The sequence below is a fragment of the Carassius carassius genome, unplaced genomic scaffold, assembly GCF_963082965.1.
Source record: "Carassius carassius unplaced genomic scaffold, fCarCar2.1 SCAFFOLD_60, whole genome shotgun sequence".
NCBI classification, from domain to species: Eukaryota; Metazoa; Chordata; class Actinopteri; order Cypriniformes; family Cyprinidae; genus Carassius; species Carassius carassius.
The window spans coordinates 938,193-953,778 of NW_026775084.1; the positions used below are offsets into that span (position 1 = coordinate 938,193).

The 15,586-nt window shown below is 38.5% G+C and overlaps 21 non-coding genes across 21 annotated transcripts; all 21 read right to left on the bottom strand.

Annotated features, from left to right (window-relative positions):
- Positions 1-102: 102 nt before the first annotated feature.
- Positions 103-221, bottom strand: LOC132136155 (5S ribosomal RNA). The gene has a single exon (XR_009431056.1). It is a non-coding gene; the product is annotated as a 5S ribosomal RNA (ribosomal RNA).
- Positions 222-594: 373 nt separating this feature from the next.
- On the bottom strand, positions 595-713 carry LOC132135443 (5S ribosomal RNA). The gene has a single exon (XR_009430386.1). It is a non-coding gene; the product is annotated as a 5S ribosomal RNA (ribosomal RNA).
- Positions 714-797: 84 nt separating this feature from the next.
- Positions 798-916, bottom strand: LOC132135530 (5S ribosomal RNA). Its single transcript, XR_009430470.1, has one exon. It is a non-coding gene; the product is annotated as a 5S ribosomal RNA (ribosomal RNA).
- Positions 917-1,619: 703 nt separating this feature from the next.
- LOC132135444 (5S ribosomal RNA) lies at positions 1,620-1,738 on the bottom strand. Its single transcript, XR_009430387.1, has one exon. It is a non-coding gene; the product is annotated as a 5S ribosomal RNA (ribosomal RNA).
- Positions 1,739-1,822: 84 nt separating this feature from the next.
- LOC132135532 (5S ribosomal RNA) lies at positions 1,823-1,941 on the bottom strand. The gene has a single exon (XR_009430471.1). It is a non-coding gene; the product is annotated as a 5S ribosomal RNA (ribosomal RNA).
- Positions 1,942-2,748: 807 nt separating this feature from the next.
- Positions 2,749-2,867, bottom strand: LOC132136158 (5S ribosomal RNA). Its single transcript, XR_009431058.1, has one exon. It is a non-coding gene; the product is annotated as a 5S ribosomal RNA (ribosomal RNA).
- An 84-nt stretch (positions 2,868-2,951) lies between these two features.
- On the bottom strand, positions 2,952-3,070 carry LOC132135534 (5S ribosomal RNA). The gene has a single exon (XR_009430473.1). It is a non-coding gene; the product is annotated as a 5S ribosomal RNA (ribosomal RNA).
- Positions 3,071-3,546: 476 nt separating this feature from the next.
- LOC132136159 (5S ribosomal RNA) lies at positions 3,547-3,665 on the bottom strand. Its single transcript, XR_009431059.1, has one exon. It is a non-coding gene; the product is annotated as a 5S ribosomal RNA (ribosomal RNA).
- A 2,846-nt stretch (positions 3,666-6,511) lies between these two features.
- LOC132135445 (5S ribosomal RNA) lies at positions 6,512-6,630 on the bottom strand. The gene has a single exon (XR_009430388.1). It is a non-coding gene; the product is annotated as a 5S ribosomal RNA (ribosomal RNA).
- An 84-nt stretch (positions 6,631-6,714) lies between these two features.
- Positions 6,715-6,833, bottom strand: LOC132136117 (5S ribosomal RNA). Its single transcript, XR_009431019.1, has one exon. It is a non-coding gene; the product is annotated as a 5S ribosomal RNA (ribosomal RNA).
- An 808-nt stretch (positions 6,834-7,641) lies between these two features.
- LOC132136160 (5S ribosomal RNA) lies at positions 7,642-7,760 on the bottom strand. The gene has a single exon (XR_009431060.1). It is a non-coding gene; the product is annotated as a 5S ribosomal RNA (ribosomal RNA).
- A 373-nt stretch (positions 7,761-8,133) lies between these two features.
- LOC132135447 (5S ribosomal RNA) lies at positions 8,134-8,252 on the bottom strand. Its single transcript, XR_009430390.1, has one exon. It is a non-coding gene; the product is annotated as a 5S ribosomal RNA (ribosomal RNA).
- Positions 8,253-8,336: 84 nt separating this feature from the next.
- LOC132135535 (5S ribosomal RNA) lies at positions 8,337-8,455 on the bottom strand. Its single transcript, XR_009430474.1, has one exon. It is a non-coding gene; the product is annotated as a 5S ribosomal RNA (ribosomal RNA).
- A 703-nt stretch (positions 8,456-9,158) lies between these two features.
- LOC132135448 (5S ribosomal RNA) lies at positions 9,159-9,277 on the bottom strand. Its single transcript, XR_009430391.1, has one exon. It is a non-coding gene; the product is annotated as a 5S ribosomal RNA (ribosomal RNA).
- An 84-nt stretch (positions 9,278-9,361) lies between these two features.
- On the bottom strand, positions 9,362-9,480 carry LOC132135536 (5S ribosomal RNA). The gene has a single exon (XR_009430475.1). It is a non-coding gene; the product is annotated as a 5S ribosomal RNA (ribosomal RNA).
- Positions 9,481-10,287: 807 nt separating this feature from the next.
- On the bottom strand, positions 10,288-10,406 carry LOC132136161 (5S ribosomal RNA). The gene has a single exon (XR_009431061.1). It is a non-coding gene; the product is annotated as a 5S ribosomal RNA (ribosomal RNA).
- Positions 10,407-10,490: 84 nt separating this feature from the next.
- LOC132135537 (5S ribosomal RNA) lies at positions 10,491-10,609 on the bottom strand. The gene has a single exon (XR_009430476.1). It is a non-coding gene; the product is annotated as a 5S ribosomal RNA (ribosomal RNA).
- Positions 10,610-11,085: 476 nt separating this feature from the next.
- Positions 11,086-11,204, bottom strand: LOC132136162 (5S ribosomal RNA). The gene has a single exon (XR_009431062.1). It is a non-coding gene; the product is annotated as a 5S ribosomal RNA (ribosomal RNA).
- Positions 11,205-13,839: 2,635 nt separating this feature from the next.
- LOC132136134 (5S ribosomal RNA) lies at positions 13,840-13,958 on the bottom strand. Its single transcript, XR_009431035.1, has one exon. It is a non-coding gene; the product is annotated as a 5S ribosomal RNA (ribosomal RNA).
- Positions 13,959-14,442: 484 nt separating this feature from the next.
- LOC132135255 (5S ribosomal RNA) lies at positions 14,443-14,561 on the bottom strand. The gene has a single exon (XR_009430208.1). It is a non-coding gene; the product is annotated as a 5S ribosomal RNA (ribosomal RNA).
- Positions 14,562-14,645: 84 nt separating this feature from the next.
- LOC132135933 (5S ribosomal RNA) lies at positions 14,646-14,764 on the bottom strand. The gene has a single exon (XR_009430846.1). It is a non-coding gene; the product is annotated as a 5S ribosomal RNA (ribosomal RNA).
- Between the last annotated feature and the right edge of the window lie 822 nt (positions 14,765-15,586).

Genomic DNA, 15,586 nt, shown 5'->3' on the forward strand with positions numbered 1-15,586 from the left:
TACTGAAAAATTCCAAAAGTACTAGGCTGCAAAGAGAGGGCTATTTAAAGATCAGCCACTATAACCGCCAGTGCATTATATAAGTAGAGAAGGAAACCTAAAAGCTTACAGCACCTGGTATTCCCAGGCGGTCTCCCATCCAAGTACTAACCAGGCCCAACCCTGCTTAGCTTGCGAGATCAGACGAGATCGGGCATAGCCAGGCTGGTATGGCCGTAAGCGAAGGAGGCTGCAAAGAGAGGGCTATTTAAAGATCAGCCACTATAATCGGTATTTCCAGGCAGTCTCCCATCCAAGTACTAACTGGGCCCAAACCTGCTTAGATTCTGAGATTGGGCATTGACTCTTTATTTATTTAATTTTTTTTTTTTGCAAATTTATTACATAATTACTGAAAATTTCCAAAAGTACTAACCTGGCCCAAACCTGTTTCGGTTTTCTAAGACTGGGCATTGACTCTTTTATTTTATTTATGCAAAACTATTAGATAATTACTGAAAAATTCCAAAAGTACTAGGCTGCAAAGAGAGGGCTATTTAAAGATCAGCGACTATAACCGCCAGTGCATTATATAAGTAGAGAAGGAAACCTAAAAGCTTACAGCACCTGGTATTCCCAGGCGGTCTCCCTTCCAAGTACTAACCAGGCCCAAACCTGCTTAGCTTCCGAGATCAGACGAGATCGGGCATAGCCAGGCTGGTATGGCCGTAAGCGAAGGAGGCTGCAAAGAGAGGGCTATTTAAAGATCAGCCACTATAACTGCCAGTGCATTATATAAGTAGAGAAGGAAACCTAAAAGCTTACAGCACCTGGTATTCCCAGGCGGTCTCCCATTCAAGTACTAACCAGGCCCAAACCTGCTTAGCTTCCGAGATCAGACGAGATCGGGCATAGCCAGGCTGGTATGGCCATAAGCGAAGGAGACTGCAAAGAGAGGGCTATTTAAAGATCAGCCACTATAATCGGTATTTCCAGGCAGTCTCCCATCCAAGTACTAACTGGGCCCAAACCTGCTTAGATTCTGAGATTGGGCATTGACTCTTTATTTATTTAAAAATTTTTTTTGCAAATTTATTACATAATTACTGAAAATTTCCAAAAGTACTAACCTGGCCCAAACCTGTTTCGGTTTTCTAAGACTGGGCATTGACTCTTTTTTTTTTTTTTTTTTTTTGCAAGATTATTAGACAATTAGTGAAAAGTTCCAAAAGTACTAACCAGGCCCAAACCTGTTTCGGTTTTCTAAGACTGGGCATTGACTCTTTTTTTTTTATTTATGCAAAACTATTAGATAATTACTGAAAAATTCCAAAAGTACTAACCTGGCCCAAACCTGTTTCGGTTTTCTAAGACTGGGCATTAACTCTTTTTTTTTTTTTTTTTTTTCCAAGATTATTAGGCAATTAGTGAAAAGTTCCAAAAGTACTAACCAGGCCCAAACCTGTTTCGGTTTTCTAAGACTGGGCATTGACTCTTTTTTTTTTTTTTTTTTTATTTATGCAAAACTCTTAGATAATTACTGAAAAATTCCAAAAGTACTAGGCTGCAAAGAGAGGGCTATTTAAAGATCAGCGACTATAACCGCCAGTGCATTATATAAGTAGAGAAGGAAACCTAAAAGCTTACAGCACCTGGTATTCCCAGGCGGTCTCCCTTCCAAGTACTAACCAGGCCCAAACCTGCTTAGCTTCCGAGATCAGACGAGATCGGGCATAGCCAGGCTGGTATGGCCGTAAGCGAAGGAGCCTGCAAAGAGAGGGCTATTTAAAGATCAGCCACTATAACTGCCAGTGCATTATATAAGTAGAGAAGGAAACCTAAAAGCTTACAGCACCTGGTATTCCCAGGCGGTCTCCCATTCAAGTACTAACCAGGCCCAAACCTGCTTAGCTTCCGAGATCAGACGAGATCGGGCATAGCCAGGCTGGTATGGCCATAAGCGAAGGAGGCTGCAAAGAGAGGGCTATTTAAAGATCAGCCACTATAATCGGTATTTCCAGGCAGTCTCCCATCCAAGTACTAACTGGGCCCAAACCTGCTTAGATTCTGAGATTGGGCATTGACTCTTTATTTATTTAATTTTTTTTTTTGCAAATTTATTACATAATTACTGAAAATTTCCAAAAGTACTAACCTGGCCCAAACCTGTTTCGGTTTTCTAAGACTGGGCATTGACTCTTTTTTTTTTTTTTTTTTTTGCAAGATTATTAGACAATTAGTGAAAAGTTCCAAAAGTACTAACCAGGCCCAAACCTGTTTCGGTTTTCTAAGACTGGGCATTGACTCTTTTTTTTTATTTATGCAAAACTATTAGATAATTACTGAAAAATTCCAAAAGTACTAACCTGGCCCAAACCTGTTTCGGTTTTCTAAGACTGGGCATTGACTCTATTTTTTATTTTTTTTTTGCAAGATTATTAGACAATTAGTGAAAAGTTCCAAAAGTACTAACCAGGCCCAAACCTGTTTCGGTTTTCTAAGACTGGGCATTGACTCTTTTTTTTTTTTTTTTTTTTTGCTAGATTATTAGACAATTAGTGAAAAGTTCCAAAACTACTAAACAGGCCCAAACCTGTTTCGGTTTTCTAAGACTGGGCATTGACTTTTTTTTTTTTTTTTTTTATTTATGCAAAACTCTTAGATAATTACTGAAAAATTCCAAAAGTACTAGGCTGCAAAGAGAGGGCTATTTAAAGATCAGCCACTATAACCGCCAGTGCATTATATAAGTAGAGAAGGAAACCTAAAAGCTTACAGCACCTGGTATTCCCAGGCGGTCTCCCATCCAAGTACTAACCAGGCCCAACCCTGCTTAGCTTGCGAGATCAGACGAGATCGGGCATAGCCAGGCTGGTATGGCCGTAAGCGAAGGAGGCTGCAAAGAGAGGGCTATTTAAAGATCAGCCACTATAACTGCCAGTGCATTATATAAGTAGAGAAGGAAACCTAAAAGCTTACAGCACCTGGTATTCCCAGGCGGTCTCCCATTCAAGTACTAACCAGGCCCAAACCTGCTTAGCTTCCGAGATCAGACGAGATCGGGCATAGCCAGGCTGGTATGGCCATAAGCGAAGGAGGCTGCAAAGAGAGGGCTATTTAAAGATCAGCCACTATAATCAGTATTTCCAGGCAGTCTCCCATCCAAGTACTAACTGGGCCCAAACCTGCTTAGATTCTGAGATTGGGCATTGACTCTTTATTTATTTAAAATTTTTTTTTGCAAATTTATTACATAATTACTGAAAATTTCCAAAAGTACTAACCTGGCCCAAACCTGTTTCGGTTTTCTAAGACTGGGCATTGACTCTTTTTTTTTTATTTATGCAAAACTATTAGATAATTACTGAAAAATTCCAAAAGTACTAACCTGGCCCAAACCTGTTTCGGTTTTCTAAGACTGGGCATTCACTCTTTTTTTTTTATTTATGCAAAACTATTAGATAATTACTGAAAAATTCCAAAAGTACTGGCTGCAAAGAGAGGGCTATTTAAAGATCAGCCACTATAACCGCCAGTGCATTATTTAAGTAGAGAAGGAAACCTAAAAGCTTACAGCACCTGGTATTCCCAGGCGGTCTCCCATCCAAGTACTAACCAGGCCCAACCCTGCTTAGCTTGCGAGATCAGACGAGATCGGGCATAGCCAGGCTGGTATGGCCGTAAGCGAAGGAGGCTGCAAAGAGAGGGCTATTTAAAGATCAGCCACTATAATCGGTATTTCCAGGCAGTCTCCCATCCAAGTTCTAACTGGGCCCAAACCTGCTTAGATTCTGAGATTGGGCATTGACTCTTTATTTATTTAAATTTTTTTTTTTGCAAATTTATTACATAATTAGTGAAAAGTTCCAAAAGTACTAACCAGGCCCAAACCTGTTTCGGTTTTCTAAGACTGGGCATTGACTCTTTTTTTTTATTTATGCAAAACTATTAGATAATTACTGAAAAATTCCAAAAGTACTAACCTGGCCCAAACCTGTTTCGGTTTTCTAAGACTGGGCATTGACTCTATTTTTTTTTTTTTTTTGCAAGATTATTAGACAATTAGTGAAAAGTTCCAAAAGTACTAACCAGGCCCAAACCTGTTTCGGTTTTCTAAGACTGGGCATTGACTCTTTTTTTTTTTTTTTTTTTTGCTAGATTATTAGACAATTAGTGAAAAGTTCCAAAACTACTAAACAGGCCCAAACCTGTTTCGGTTTTCTAAGACTGGGCATTGACTCTTTTTTTTTTTTTTTTTTATTTATGCAAAACTCTTAGAAAATTACTGAAAAATTCCAAAAGTACTAGGCTGCAAAGAGAGGGCTATTTAAAGATCAGCCACTATAACCGCCAGTGCATTATATAAGTAGAGAAGGAAACCTAAAAGCTTACAGCACCTGGTATTCCCAGGCGGTCTCCCATCCAAGTACTAACCAGGCCCAAACCTGTTTCGGTTTTTTTAAGACTGGGCATTGACTCTTTTTTTTTTTTTTTTTTGCAAGATTATTAGACAATTAGTTAAAAGTTCCAAAAGTACTAACCAGGCCCAAACCTGTTTTGGTTTTCTAAGACTGGGCATTGGGGTGTCATCTCATTTATCATCAGTAAAATATGGAGTGCCACAAGGATCCGTCCTAGGTCCCCTTCTATTTTCAATATACATGTTGCCCCTTGGTAATATTATTAGAAAATACGGAATTAGCTTCCACTGTTATGCTGATGATACTCAGCTATATATTTCAACGAGACCAGATGAAAATTCCCAATTATCTAAGCTAACAGAGTGTGTTAAAAATGTAAAAGATTGGATGACAAATAATTTTCTCCAATTAAATTCGGATAAGACAGAGATATTAATTATTGGACCAAAAAACACCACACAGAATCTTGTAGATTACAATCTGCAACTAGACGGATGTACTGTTACTTCCTCTACAGTCAGAAATCTGGGTGTTATATTGGACAGCAATTTGTCTTTTGAAAATCATATTTCCAATGTTACAAAAACCGCATTCTTCCATCTTAGAAACATTGCCAAGCTACGAAACATGTTATCTGTTTCTGATGCAGAAAAGCTAGTTCATGCTTTCATGACCTCTAGACTGGACTATTGTAATGCACTTCTAGGTGGTTGTCCTGCTTCCTCAATAAACAAGCTACAGGTAGTCCAAAATGCAGCAGCTAGAGTCCTTACCCGGTCAAGAAAATATGATCATATTACCCCAATTTTACAGTCTCTGCACTGGCTACCTATTAAGTTCCGTATCAGTTACAAATTATCATTACTTACCTATAAGGCCCTAAATGGTTTAGCTCCTGCGTACCTAACTAGCCTTCTACCACGCTACAACCCATCACGCACCCTAAAGTCACAAAACGCTGGACTTTTGGTAGTTCCTAGGATAGCAAAGTCCACTAAAGGAGGTAGAGCTTTTTCACATTTGGCTCCCAAACTCTGGAATAGCCTTCCTGATAATGTTCGGGGTTCAGACACACTCTCTCTGTTTAAATCTAGATTAAAAACGCATCTCTTTCGCCAAGCATTCGAATAATGTATCTCTTAAATTGTGAGTGTAGTTGCATCTGCATTTTTATTCTTTAGCTTGGGTTAAACTAATTTTACTTTGCTGGATCAGCAGCTATGCTAATGATGTCTCTATTTTGTTTCTATGTTTTGCCACGGGATTTACATCCCGTGGTAACTAGGATTTACACAAGCTCCAGTCTGGGTCCAGAACACCTGAGAAGAGATGATGCTGACCCTCAGAGGACCCCAGATGATGCTAACCTTGAATCAACAAACAGAACTAACAATTATTGCTACATGTGTGACTGCATCCTATAATTACTATTAATTAATAATATTGATAGTTCATCATCTAGCTGACTACGTCTTGTATTATTATTATTATTATTTTTATTTTTCTAAAATCCTGTCAAACGTGCACAAACTACTAGCTACTACTAAATATTGTAGAAACATAATTTTCTGTAAAGTTGCTTTGTAACGATTTGTATTGTAAAAAGCGCTATACAAATAAACTTGAATTGAATTGAATTGAATTAAATTGACACTTTTTTTTTTTTGCTAGATTATTAGACAATTAGTGAAAAGTTCCAAAAGTACTAACCAGGCCCAAACCTGTTTCGGTTTTCTAAGACTGGGCATTGACTCTTTTTTTTTTATTTATGCAAAACTATTAGATAATTACTGAAAAATTCCAAAAGTACTAACCTGGCCCAAACCTGTTTCGGTTTTCTAAGACTGGGCATTAACTCTTTTTTTTTTTTTTTTTTTTCCAAGATTATTAGGCAATTAGTGAAAAGTTCCAAAAGTACTAACCAGGCCCAAACCTGTTTCGGTTTTCTAAGACTGGGCATTGACTCTTTTTTTTTTTTTTTTTTTATTTATGCAAAACTCTTAGATAATTACTGAAAAATTCCAAAAGTACTAGGCTGCAAAGAGAGGGCTATTTAAAGATCAGCGACTATAACCGCCAGTGCATTATATAAGTAGAGAAGGAAACCTAAAAGCTTACAGCACCTGGTATTCCCAGGCGGTCTCCCTTCCAAGTACTAACCAGGCCCAAACCTGCTTAGCTTCCGAGATCAGACGAGATCGGGCATAGCCAGGCTGGTATGGCCGTAAGCGAAGGAGCCTGCAAAGAGAGGGCTATTTAAAGATCAGCCACTATAACTGCCAGTGCATTATATAAGTAGAGAAGGAAACCTAAAAGCTTACAGCACCTGGTATTCCCAGGCGGTCTCCCATTCAAGTACTAACCAGGCCCAAACCTGCTTAGCTTCCGAGATCAGACGAGATCGGGCATAGCCAGGCTGGTATGCCCATAAGCGAAGGAGGCTGCAAAGAGAGGGCTATTTAAAGATCAGCCACTATAATCGGTATTTCCAGGCAGTCTCCCATCCAAGTACTAACTGGGCCCAAACCTGCTTAGATTCTGAGATTGGGCATTGACTCTTTATTTATTTAATTTTTTTTTTTGCAAATTTATTACATAATTACTGAAAATTTCCAAAAGTACTAACCTGGCCCAAACCTGTTTCGGTTTTCTAAGACTGGGCATTGACTCTTTTTTTTTTTTTTTTTTTTTGCAAGATTATTAGACAATTAGTGAAAAGTTCCAAAAGTACTAACCAGGCCCAAACCTGTTTCGGTTTTCTAAGACTGGGCATTGACTCTTTTTTTTTATTTATGCAAAACTATTAGATAATTACTGAAAAATTCCAAAAGTACTAACCTGGCCCAAACCTGTTTCGGTTTTCTAAGACTGGGCATTGACTCTATTTTTTTTTTTTTTTTTTGCAAGATTATTAGACAATTAGTGAAAAGTTCCAAAAGTACTAACCAGGCCCAAACCTGTTTCGGTTTTCTAAGACTGGGCATTGACTCTTTTTTTTTTTTTTTTTTTTGCTAGATTATTAGACAATTAGTGAAAAGTTCCAAAACTACTAAACAGGCCCAAACCTGTTTCGGTTTTCTAAGACTGGGCATTGACTCTTTTTTTTTTTTTTTTTATTTATGCAAAACTCTTAGATAATTACTGAAAAATTCCAAAAGTACTAGGCTGCAAAGAGAGGGCTATTTAAAGATCAGCCACTATAACCGCCAGTGCATTATATAAGTAGAGAAGGAAACCTAAAAGCTTACAGCACCTGGTATTCCCAGGCGGTCTCCCATCCAAGTACTAACCAGGCCCAACCCTGCTTAGCTTGCGAGATCAGACGAGATCGGGCATAGCCAGGCTGGTATGGCCGTAAGCGAAGGAGGCTGCAAAGAGAGGGCTATTTAAAGATCAGCCACTATAATCGGTATTTCCAGGCAGTCTCCCATCCAAGTACTAACTGGGCCCAAACCTGCTTAGATTCTGAGATTGGGCATTGACTCTTTATTTATTTAATTTTTTTTTTTTGCAAATTTATTACATAATTACTGAAAATTTCCAAAAGTACTAACCTGGCCCAAACCTGTTTCGGTTTTCTAAGACTGGGCATTGACTCTTTTATTTTATTTATGCAAAACTATTAGATAATTACTGAAAAATTCCAAAAGTACTAGGCTGCAAAGAGAGGGCTATTTAAAGATCAGCGACTATAACCGCCAGTGCATTATATAAGTAGAGAAGGAAACCTAAAAGCTTACAGCACCTGGTATTCCCAGGCGGTCTCCCTTCCAAGTACTAACCAGGCCCAAACCTGCTTAGCTTCCGAGATCAGACGAGATCGGGCATAGCCAGGCTGGTATGGCCGTAAGCGAAGGAGGCTGCAAAGAGAGGGCTATTTAAAGATCAGCCACTATAACTGCCAGTGCATTATATAAGTAGAGAAGGAAACCTAAAAGCTTACAGCACCTGGTATTCCCAGGCGGTCTCCCATTCAAGTACTAACCAGGCCCAAACCTGCTTAGCTTCCGAGATCAGACGAGATCGGGCATAGCCAGGCTGGTATGGCCATAAGCGAAGGAGACTGCAAAGAGAGGGCTATTTAAAGATCAGCCACTATAATCGGTATTTCCAGGCAGTCTCCCATCCAAGTACTAACTGGGCCCAAACCTGCTTAGATTCTGAGATTGGGCATTGACTCTTTATTTATTTAAAAATTTTTTTTGCAAATTTATTACATAATTACTGAAAATTTCCAAAAGTACTAACCTGGCCCAAACCTGTTTCGGTTTTCTAAGACTGGGCATTGACTCTTTTTTTTTTTTTTTTTTTTTGCAAGATTATTAGACAATTAGTGAAAAGTTCCAAAAGTACTAACCAGGCCCAAACCTGTTTCGGTTTTCTAAGACTGGGCATTGACTCTTTTTTTTTTATTTATGCAAAACTATTAGATAATTACTGAAAAATTCCAAAAGTACTAACCTGGCCCAAACCTGTTTCGGTTTTCTAAGACTGGGCATTAACTCTTTTTTTTTTTTTTTTTTTTCCAAGATTATTAGGCAATTAGTGAAAAGTTCCAAAAGTACTAACCAGGCCCAAACCTGTTTCGGTTTTCTAAGACTGGGCATTGACTCTTTTTTTTTTTTTTTTTTTATTTATGCAAAACTCTTAGATAATTACTGAAAAATTCCAAAAGTACTAGGCTGCAAAGAGAGGGCTATTTAAAGATCAGCGACTATAACCGCCAGTGCATTATATAAGTAGAGAAGGAAACCTAAAAGCTTACAGCACCTGGTATTCCCAGGCGGTCTCCCTTCCAAGTACTAACCAGGCCCAAACCTGCTTAGCTTCCGAGATCAGACGAGATCGGGCATAGCCAGGCTGGTATGGCCGTAAGCGAAGGAGCCTGCAAAGAGAGGGCTATTTAAAGATCAGCCACTATAACTGCCAGTGCATTATATAAGTAGAGAAGGAAACCTAAAAGCTTACAGCACCTGGTATTCCCAGGCGGTCTCCCATTCAAGTACTAACCAGGCCCAAACCTGCTTAGCTTCCGAGATCAGACGAGATCGGGCATAGCCAGGCTGGTATGGCCATAAGCGAAGGAGGCTGCAAAGAGAGGGCTATTTAAAGATCAGCCACTATAATCGGTATTTCCAGGCAGTCTCCCATCCAAGTACTAACTGGGCCCAAACCTGCTTAGATTCTGAGATTGGGCATTGACTCTTTATTTATTTAATTTTTTTTTTTGCAAATTTATTACATAATTACTGAAAATTTCCAAAAGTACTAACCTGGCCCAAACCTGTTTCGGTTTTCTAAGACTGGGCATTGACTCTTTTTTTTTTTTTTTTTTTTGCAAGATTATTAGACAATTAGTGAAAAGTTCCAAAAGTACTAACCAGGCCCAAACCTGTTTCGGTTTTCTAAGACTGGGCATTGACTCTTTTTTTTTATTTATGCAAAACTATTAGATAATTACTGAAAAATTCCAAAAGTACTAACCTGGCCCAAACCTGTTTCGGTTTTCTAAGACTGGGCATTGACTCTATTTTTTATTTTTTTTTTGCAAGATTATTAGACAATTAGTGAAAAGTTCCAAAAGTACTAACCAGGCCCAAACCTGTTTCGGTTTTCTAAGACTGGGCATTGACTCTTTTTTTTTTTTTTTTTTTTTGCTAGATTATTAGACAATTAGTGAAAAGTTCCAAAACTACTAAACAGGCCCAAACCTGTTTCGGTTTTCTAAGACTGGGCATTGACTTTTTTTTTTTTTTTTTTTATTTATGCAAAACTCTTAGATAATTACTGAAAAATTCCAAAAGTACTAGGCTGCAAAGAGAGGGCTATTTAAAGATCAGCCACTATAACCGCCAGTGCATTATATAAGTAGAGAAGGAAACCTAAAAGCTTACAGCACCTGGTATTCCCAGGCGGTCTCCCATCCAAGTACTAACCAGGCCCAACCCTGCTTAGCTTGCGAGATCAGACGAGATCGGGCATAGCCAGGCTGGTATGGCCGTAAGCGAAGGAGGCTGCAAAGAGAGGGCTATTTAAAGATCAGCCACTATAACTGCCAGTGCATTATATAAGTAGAGAAGGAAACCTAAAAGCTTACAGCACCTGGTATTCCCAGGCGGTCTCCCATTCAAGTACTAACCAGGCCCAAACCTGCTTAGCTTCCGAGATCAGACGAGATCGGGCATAGCCAGGCTGGTATGGCCATAAGCGAAGGAGGCTGCAAAGAGAGGGCTATTTAAAGATCAGCCACTATAATCAGTATTTCCAGGCAGTCTCCCATCCAAGTACTAACTGGGCCCAAACCTGCTTAGATTCTGAGATTGGGCATTGACTCTTTATTTATTTAAAATTTTTTTTTGCAAATTTATTACATAATTACTGAAAATTTCCAAAAGTACTAACCTGGCCCAAACCTGTTTCGGTTTTCTAAGACTGGGCATTGACTCTTTTTTTTTTATTTATGCAAAACTATTAGATAATTACTGAAAAATTCCAAAAGTACTAACCTGGCCCAAACCTGTTTCGGTTTTCTAAGACTGGGCATTCACTCTTTTTTTTTTATTTATGCAAAACTATTAGATAATTACTGAAAAATTCCAAAAGTACTGGCTGCAAAGAGAGGGCTATTTAAAGATCAGCCACTATAACCGCCAGTGCATTATTTAAGTAGAGAAGGAAACCTAAAAGCTTACAGCACCTGGTATTCCCAGGCGGTCTCCCATCCAAGTACTAACCAGGCCCAACCCTGCTTAGCTTGCGAGATCAGACGAGATCGGGCATAGCCAGGCTGGTATGGCCGTAAGCGAAGGAGGCTGCAAAGAGAGGGCTATTTAAAGATCAGCCACTATAATCGGTATTTCCAGGCAGTCTCCCATCCAAGTTCTAACTGGGCCCAAACCTGCTTAGATTCTGAGATTGGGCATTGACTCTTTATTTATTTAAATTTTTTTTTTTGCAAATTTATTACATAATTAGTGAAAAGTTCCAAAAGTACTAACCAGGCCCAAACCTGTTTCGGTTTTCTAAGACTGGGCATTGACTCTTTTTTTTTATTTATGCAAAACTATTAGATAATTACTGAAAAATTCCAAAAGTACTAACCTGGCCCAAACCTGTTTCGGTTTTCTAAGACTGGGCATTGACTCTATTTTTTTTTTTTTTTTGCAAGATTATTAGACAATTAGTGAAAAGTTCCAAAAGTACTAACCAGGCCCAAACCTGTTTCGGTTTTCTAAGACTGGGCATTGACTCTTTTTTTTTTTTTTTTTTTTGCTAGATTATTAGACAATTAGTGAAAAGTTCCAAAACTACTAAACAGGCCCAAACCTGTTTCGGTTTTCTAAGACTGGGCATTGACTCTTTTTTTTTTTTTTTTTTATTTATGCAAAACTCTTAGAAAATTACTGAAAAATTCCAAAAGTACTAGGCTGCAAAGAGAGGGCTATTTAAAGATCAGCCACTATAACCGCCAGTGCATTATATAAGTAGAGAAGGAAACCTAAAAGCTTACAGCACCTGGTATTCCCAGGCGGTCTCCCATCCAAGTACTAACCAGGCCCAAACCTGTTTCGGTTTTTTTAAGACTGGGCATTGACTCTTTTTTTTTTTTTTTTTTGCAAGATTATTAGACAATTAGTTAAAAGTTCCAAAAGTACTAACCAGGCCCAAACCTGTTTTGGTTTTCTAAGACTGGGCATTGGGGTGTCATCTCATTTATCATCAGTAAAATATGGAGTGCCACAAGGATCCGTCCTAGGTCCCCTTCTATTTTCAATATACATGTTGCCCCTTGGTAATATTATTAGAAAATACGGAATTAGCTTCCACTGTTATGCTGATGATACTCAGCTATATATTTCAACGAGACCAGATGAAAATTCCCAATTATCTAAGCTAACAGAGTGTGTTAAAAATGTAAAAGATTGGATGACAAATAATTTTCTCCAATTAAATTCGGATAAGACAGAGATATTAATTATTGGACCAAAAAACACCACACAGAATCTTGTAGATTACAATCTGCAACTAGACGGATGTACTGTTACTTCCTCTACAGTCAGAAATCTGGGTGTTATATTGGACAGCAATTTGTCTTTTGAAAATCATATTTCCAATGTTACAAAAACCGCATTCTTCCATCTTAGAAACATTGCCAAGCTACGAAACATGTTATCTGTTTCTGATGCAGAAAAGCTAGTTCATGCTTTCATGACCTCTAGACTGGACTATTGTAATGCACTTCTAGGTGGTTGTCCTGCTTCCTCAATAAACAAGCTACAGGTAGTCCAAAATGCAGCAGCTAGAGTCCTTACCCGGTCAAGAAAATATGATCATATTACCCCAATTTTACAGTCTCTGCACTGGCTACCTATTAAGTTCCGTATCAGTTACAAATTATCATTACTTACCTATAAGGCCCTAAATGGTTTAGCTCCTGCGTACCTAACTAGCCTTCTACCACGCTACAACCCATCACGCACCCTAAAGTCACAAAACGCTGGACTTTTGGTAGTTCCTAGGATAGCAAAGTCCACTAAAGGAGGTAGAGCTTTTTCACATTTGGCTCCCAAACTCTGGAATAGCCTTCCTGATAATGTTCGGGGTTCAGACACACTCTCTCTGTTTAAATCTAGATTAAAAACGCATCTCTTTCGCCAAGCATTCGAATAATGTATCTCTTAAATTGTGAGTGTAGTTGCATCTGCATTTTTATTCTTTAGCTTGGGTTAAACTAATTTTACTTTGCTGGATCAGCAGCTATGCTAATGATGTCTCTATTTTGTTTCTATGTTTTGCCACGGGATTTACATCCCGTGGTAACTAGGATTTACACAAGCTCCAGTCTGGGTCCAGAACACCTGAGAAGAGATGATGCTGACCCTCAGAGGACCCCAGATGATGCTAACCTTGAATCAACAAACAGAACTAACAATTATTGCTACATGTGTGACTGCATCCTATAATTACTATTAATTAATAATATTGATAGTTCATCATCTAGCTGACTACGTCTTGTATTATTATTATTATTATTTTTATTTTTCTAAAATCCTGTCAAACGTGCACAAACTACTAGCTACTACTAAATATTGTAGAAACATAATTTTCTGTAAAGTTGCTTTGTAACGATTTGTATTGTAAAAAGCGCTATACAAATAAACTTGAATTGAATTGAATTGAATTAAATTGACACTTTTTTTTTTTTGCTAGATTATTAGACAATTAGTGAAAAGTTCCAAAACTACTAAACAGGCCCAAACCTGTTTCGGTTTTCTAAGACTGGGCATTGACTCTTTTTAGTTTTTTTTTTTTTATTTATGCAAAACTCTTAGATAATTACTGAAAAATTCCAAAAGTACTAGGCTGCAAAGAGAGGGCTATTTAAAGATCAGCCACTATAACCGCCAGTGCATTATATAAGTAGAGAAGGAAACCTAAAAGCTTACAGCACCTGGTATTCCCAGGCGGTCTCCCATCCAAGTACTAACCAGGCCCAAACCTGCTTAGCTTCCGAGATCAGACAAGATCGGGCATAGCCAGGCTGGTATGCCCGTAAGCGAAGGAGGCTGCAAAGAGAGGGCTATTTAAAGATCAGCCACTATAATCGGTATTTCCAGGCAGTCTCCCATCCAAGTACTAACTGGGCCCAAACCTGCTTAGATTCTGAGATTGGGCATTGACTCTTTATTTATTTAATTTTTTTTTTTTGCAAATTTATTACATAATTACTGACAATTTCCAAAAGTACTAACCTGGCCCAAACCTGTTTCGGTTTTCTAAGACTGGGCATTGACTCTTTTTTTTTTTTTTTTTTGCAAGATTATTAGACAATTAGTGAAAATTTTCAAAAGTACTAACCAGGGCCAAACCTGTTTCGGTTGTTTAAGACTGGGCATTGACTCTTTTTTTTTTTTTTATTTATGCAAAACTATTAAATAATTACTGAAAAATTCCAAAAGTACTAGGCTGCAAAGAGAGGGCTATTTAAAGATCAGCCACTATAACCGCCAGTGCATTATATAAGTAGAGAAGGAAACCTAAAAGCTTACAGCACCTGGTATTCCCAGGCGGTCTCCCATCCAAGTACTAATCAGGCCCAAACCTGCTTAGCTTCCGAGATCAGACGAGATCGGGCATAGCCAGGCTGGTATGGCCGTAAGCGAAGGAGGCTGCAAAGAGAGGGCTATTGAAAGATCAGCCACTATAACCGCCAGTGCATTATATAAGTAGAGAAGGAAACCTAAAAGCTTACAGCACCTGGTATTCCCAGGCGGTCTCCCCTCCAAGTACTAACCAGGCCCAAACCTGCTTAGCTTCCGAGATCAGACGAGATCGGGCATAGCCAGGCTGGTATGGCCATAAGCAAAGGAGGCTGCAAAGAGAGGGCTATTTAAAGATCAGCCACTATAATCGGTATTTCCAGGCAGTCTCCCATCCAAGAGATGAGGTGACTAACTGGGCCCAAACCTGCTTAGATTCTGAGATTGGGCATTGACTCATTATTTTTTTTAATTTTTTTTTTTGCAAATTTATTACATAATTACTGAAAATTTTCAAAAGTACTAACCTGGCCCAAACCTGTTTCGGTTTTCTAAGACTGGGCATTGACTCTTTTTTTTTTTTGCAAGATTATTAGACAATTAGTGAAAAGTTCCAAAAGTACTAACCAGGCCCAAACCTGTTTCGGTTTTCAAAGACTGGGCATTGACTCTTTTTTTTTTTTTTTTTATGCAAAACTATTAGATAATTACTGAAAAATTCCAAAAGTACTAGGCTGCAAAGAGAGGGCTATTTAAAGATCAGCGACTATAACCGCCAGTGCATTATATAAGTAGAGAAGGAAACCTAAAAGCTTACAGCACCTGGTATTCCCAGGCGGTCTCCCATCCAAGTACTAACCAGGCCCAAACCTGTTTCGGTTTTCTAAGACTGGGCAATGACTCTTTTTTTTTTTTTTTTTTGCAAGATTATTAGACAATTAGTTAAAAGTTCCAAAAGTACTAACCAGGCCCAAACCTGTTTCGGTTTTCTAAGACTGGGCATTGGGGTGTCATCTCATTTATCATCAGTAAAATATGGAGTGCCACAAGGATCCGTCCTAGGTCCCCTTCTATTTTCAATATACATGTTGCCCCTTGGTAATATTATTAGAAAATACGGAATTAGCTTCCACTGTTATGCTGATG